The following is a 6,094-nucleotide window of genomic DNA, read 5'->3' as shown; positions in this document are numbered from 1 at the left end:
AGCGCTGGTGTTGGTTTGTTGGCTAGGCTTTTGAGTCCGCCCGTACCCGGCACTGCGGAGCTTGGTTTGCGTGCAAAAAGCAGCAGCGCCGAAGGAGAGACGAAGGTGGGAGGGAGAGAAAGCCACACGAGAGAGGAAGAGGCGCTCGAGATAGGCACCTCGTTCTGGTTTAGCGCGATTTATTGCAATGGCAGCTCAAAGCAGTACAAACGCTGCCCTGTGAAGCGAGTGAGGCTCAGTTTTAAGAGGAAAGGAAGGATGTTTTGGGACTACAATGCCCATCATCCCTGACCACTGTTAGCTAGGGATGATGGGAGTTGTAGTCCCAAAACTTTTGGAGGGTCGAGTTTGCCTATGCCTGAGTTAGTGGCTGGGCAAAGCCCCCTACAGCTTTTTTTAAAAAATAATTTTTATTGAATGACTTATGTTGCAAAAAACAATACAACCATACTACCACCAAATATAATTAAGAAATAAAAATTATATACATCAATATTTAGTTTCTTATTTGTTATTTACCGTCTTATTTCCTCCCAAATATTCCATACAAAAACACACATATGTGCACACACCCACACACAAAATGATAATAATGAAAGTCATGAAAGTGTGTCTCCAGGCAGGGTGAAGTCAAACTGCTGGGTTAGCAGAACCAAGGGGGCCTCCCCAAGGTGCAAGCCTGGGCAGGGTGTATGGAGATCCTGGGTTGCCCAGATGACAAGACCCTCCCTCTTGTCCTCGCTGACGTGGTCCAAAGGGAAGCAGAGCAAGACGTTCAGCAGCAGCTTGGCTGCAGGAGTTGCTGGAAGGAGGCATACAAGACACCGTCCAAATGTCGTAGGGACTCTACTCTGGATTTCTTCAGGGTTTACTCATTCACCCCTCTTCTCCCGAAGATCTATATCCCCAAAGGCAGTGAAGGTTTAAGATCAGAGTTTTCCTTCTCCCAAGATGGACTACCTTCCCAGTTTGACATGCTGCATCTGCCCCTCACTTCCCTCTACAGAACTGCCTTCTTGACTGTTGGCCCGCTATTGGTCTTGTCCACTCAAGTCTGCCGGAGCCTATCTTCACATGCAGGGGAAGTCCCTAACTCACCAAAGGTTTGAGAGCCATTGGCTAACCTCACTTGGTTTAGCCAGCCAGTCGAAGCTGTTCCCAGCATGTGGCATGTCACATTGAACATGCTGACAGCTTCTAGGAGCCACAGGTGAGAGCTGAGTGCAAGGTGGACAAACTGCCCCAGAAGGATCATGACATGTCCCCCACCTGAGGTACCATCCCTCCCCATGCTGTCTTGGGGATTTTCTGCCTCTTACGTGATGACACATCTGGGTGTGCCACAAAGAATCAATCACAAATTTACAACAACTGTAAAAATACAGAAGAGCAATGGTGATCAAGCCTCATTTGGACTAGGAGAGAAATGGGGAGCTAACCCACCAAATGTTGTTTACCTCCCATCAGACCTAGCCAGCATAGGCAGTGGTCAGGGGCTGGTCCTGCACAATAACCTCTAGAGTACCACTGTTTCCACAGCCCTTGACTAGGAACACCTTACAACAGACTTGCATGAAAGGTTCTGCCCAGGAATTGTCACTCTAGAAGTTTTTAGTGGTTGATGTTTTAATATTTTGTTGGGAGCTACCCAGAGTGGCTGGAGCAACCCAGTCAGATGGATGGCATATAAAATCATCATCATCATCAAAACATTTACATTTCCAACACCTTTGTGGACCCTAAATCCAAAATCAAGGTTCAACAGGCAAAACAGTTTAAGCTATCATAAGTTTGGGAAACATTGCATTAGTCTTTCAAAAGTTCCTTTCCTCTTAAAATTTAAACCTGGCCAACATCGGGCTGGCATATTCAGTTTTTATTTAAAGGCAAACCTACCTAATTTGCACTTCTGAAAACAACGTGTGAACCGAAACACAACCATCTTTTGAAATGTGCTTTTCTCATAATTTTGTGCTGCAGTTCTCCAGGCAAGTAATGTATACATAAGTGCACATGCTAGAGTGAACTGAAAATAACATATACGGTAAAATGCATTATATTCAGTAGAATTGTGTACAAAAGTTTGGACAAATTTGCACTAAAGTGCTGCTGAATTCTCATGTGGACTTTAAAAAAAATGAGCTGATGGGGAAATGTGGAGATTGGAAAATGAGAAAGTGAAATAGATAGATTTGTCCACCCCTAACTATGCACCTTTGAGCAGACTGGATCAGGGGGGAGCCAGCTGCTGATGGAACAGTTGACAGGCCTGCAGGGTGGGAGACTTGGAGGCTGCACACTTCTTTGCCACAGGGTCACACAGTTAAACCCTGCCGAGGCACTTTGGCAATGCTAGGAAAGTAAAAAAAAAACTTAAAGGAAATGGAAAGGAGCTTGTTTTTCCACGTTTGATGCACATATTTTCTAGAGGGAGAGTTCTATATACCCTATTAGGGAATTGGGAAGCTATTTGGCTACATGCCTAAAAGCCACTTCAGCCCAATACATGTGTCTGGATGGCAACCCAGAGTTCACTTTAATTTGCAGAAGTGCTTAGGAAAACAATAGAATTTATTAGGTTAGATCCAGGCGTAGTTAAAATCATATTCATTTTGTACTTGAGTGGGAACAGCTGCTGGGAGGATTAGCTTTGCTGGCATGTGAGATAAAGTTAATTCCATATATATTTATAATCATAAATCAAGGTATAGTCAGTTCGTGGTGCTTACAAAAGGACATGCATTTGAATCATGTAAGTAGAGTCAACACTCTGTAAACACGTTTGGAGATGTGAAATTAGTCTATAACAGTCATGGGTACTGGTGAGCACAAAGGTATGTTGTGAGCATACGTTGGTGGTAAATGCCATACATGCCTTCAGCACTTCTGTATATTTGGGCAGCTGGCAGGACCCTTTACAGATGGCCTGCTCTAAACCCACCCATACCCCCCCCAACCCCCAAGCCTGGCACTCTGAGCAGTTCCAGGCAGATTTGGCCACCATGCAAATTTCCTACAATGCTCCCAAATCTGGAGCCTCACTGGAGGATGTCCAGCTCAAGCTGTGAGCCCTTGCTCAATTTCAAATGGCACACGAGCATTTCCAGGGACTCTTTGCCACGTAGGAGGTGGGTGAAGTGGATGATCAGAGCTGAAGTCAGTGTGAAGGAAAGAGGAAATGAGCAGGAGGAAATGAAATGGTAGCTAGCAGAGGAAAGTGAATCTGGGCCAGGGCTGATTTTCGAACAGGGAGCAAAATGAGGAACGGGCAGGCACGAGACTTTAATCAATAATTTTAATGTATAAAATTAAAATTATGTATATTTTATGTAAGCCTCTTAGAAGTTTTTACAATTAAGTGGTAAACAAATTCCACACACACACACACACACACACACACACACACACACACAAATAAATAAAAAGTCTGGTCAATCAGTTCAGCATTGGATTCACTCCAGAGCTACTCCAGAACATGACTGACTATGCTTGGAACCATTTGGGATGAGCTTCAGCCCCACTCAAAGGTGACTCAAATGCCATAGAGAATGGGGTCTTTACTTCTAACCTAGGACTCTAAATGGCACAGATTGGAGTTTAGGCTGAAATCCTACACGTGTTTTCCTCAGAGAATGTCCCACTGCTCTCCCTTTAAATTTATTTCTGAGTAAACATGCATAGGACTGCGCTGTTAAAGTTAAACATGTGTGTGACTCTGCCATTGAAACTGATGGTATATAAAAGTACTGAACTTTGGCTGGATTGTGCCCAAAAATTCCATCTGGCATTTATGAGGAAAGAGATTGGCCCGTGTAATTTGGCTATAAAGTCACATTTCATGCCGTTGCCGGTTATACAAAAATTAGTGTTTGGCTTTCTGTTTTCCGAAATGGAAGTCGTGTGCTGGCAGTTGTGTGGATTTTTCTTTTTCCCGAGGGATGCTCTAGTATGGGCTAAAAGCCACTTCCACCTGCGTATAATCATGATTCCAATGGGAGTGACCTTTTTTTATTATTTAACAAAGGAGATGGTGCTCAGATTGAAAGAGAGCACTTATCAAAATTAGTAAATTGTGTTTATTTAGGCTGTAAAGTACTACACTTAATTGCCTGCTATTTCTATATTCTTTACAAGGAGTCTCTAAAAGATGGTTTCCATTGACCATGAATGCAGTTACAAAAAATTACTTGCATTTGGTTTGACAAGTTAAAATGTTACACTAGCATAGTATAGATAGAAGCAGTGACATGCGTTTAAAAATAGTTGGAATTTACCCAGACATTTTCCTATGCAAATCAGCGTATATGCATAGTGCAGTTTTTCATTTGCAGCATGTTCATTGTGCTACATATTTGGGTTGGACTAGATGATCCTCAGCCTTCCAACTCTATGATTCTTTCAATCTGTCAACTCTTTTTGGTAAGCAAAGCTAAGCACTTTGAAAGTGCAAAGCTTGCCTAATACAGTGGTACCTCGGGTTACATACGCTTCAGGTTACAGACTCTGCTAACCCAGAAATATTACCTCGGGTTAAGAACTTTGCTTCAGGATGAGAACAGAAATTGTGCTTCAGTGGCGTGGCAGCAGCAGGAGGCCCCATTAGCTAAAGTGGTGCTTCAGGTTAAGAACAGTTTCAGGTTAAGTACGGACCTCCGGAATGAATTAAGTACTTAACCCGAGGTACCACTGTATTGTATTTGCAATTGGCACCTATCCAGTGTTACTACTGAACCTATGAATTTGGAAGGGGGGGGGCAAATCAGCTGAAAAGTAAAGCGCTAGATTTTTTAAATAAAAAAATTAACCCTCCCATGAGTAGAGAACTGTATTACCATCATACCAGCACAGAACTAGGCAGTAATATGGTGGTGGAGAATTGGGCTGCATATATCCAATTCTGTCTCCCTTTCCTCTTTCATTTTGATTTTTAATCTTTTCATCCTCCTGCAGCTCCCAACAACAACAACAACAACAACAACAAGAATAACTTATTTATACCCCACCCATCTAGCCGGGTTTCCCCAGCCACTCTGGGTTGCTCCCAATAGAATATTAAAAACCTGCCGAATACATCAAGTATTAAAAACTTCCCTAAACAGGGCTGCCTTCAGATGTTTTCTAAAAGTCTGGTAGTTGCTTATTTCCTTGACATTTGATGGGAGGGCGTTCCACAGGGCGGGCACCACTATCAAGAAGGCAATTGGTACATAACCTTGTTAAACGATAGGCACGCGGGTGGCGCTGTGGATTAAACCACAGAGCCTAGAACTTGCTGATCAGAAGGTCGGTGGTTCAAATCCCTGCGACGGGGTGAGCTCCCATTGCTCAATCCCTGCTCCTGCCAACCTAGCAGTTCGAAAGCACAAAGTGCAAGTAGATAAATGGGTACCGCTCCGACAGGAAGGTAAACGGTGTTTCCATGCATTGCTCTGGTTTGCCAGAAGCGGCTTAGTCATGACCCGGAAGCTCCCTCAGCCAGTAAAGTGAGATGAGCACTGCAACCCCAGAGTCGTCCGCGACTGGACCTAACGGTCAGGGGTCCCTTTACCTTTACCTTGTTAAACGATGGTGTCCAAACTTGAACATCATTCTCCAAGCATCTTCCAGGATGGAGTGGGAGGATAGGAAAGGCATACAGGTATTATTACACAGCCAGCCAGTCAGTTCAATAGCTGGATAGGCGAGGGCAACTTTCTTAGTTACTCACCATCAGTCTCAACCAACACAGCTGGACATAATTTTACTGCGGTTCCCTTTTGATCTCACTTTGACATCATGTGCATTCACCAAGCATGCAGCAACATATTAAGATGGCAGTCAAGTGCCATCCATTTACCAGCAATTGCTCTCCCAGTGACTTGGATCAGTTTCGGGTTGGTCTGGTTTCAGAACCTAAGCACTGTGTGAGTAGGAACATCTTTTCTGAAGAACACCAGGGGGCACTGTCTTCCTTCATGTGATACACATGAGCTACAGGAGCAATTCATTTCATACACCATTCTGCAAAATCTTTTTTTTAAAAAAAGTTTCTTTTGAATTATTTTATAGCATATTGTGTTTTTATTGCAAAAAAGTCATGGATTTGCTCAGTCTT

Source organism: Podarcis liolepis (assembly GCF_965112155.1).
Source record: "Podarcis liolepis genome assembly, chromosome: 5".
NCBI lineage: Eukaryota > Metazoa > Chordata > Lepidosauria > Squamata > Lacertidae > Podarcis > Podarcis liolepis.
The sequence above is the reverse complement of the archived record's forward strand: the minus strand, read 5'-3'. Positions refer to the sequence as shown.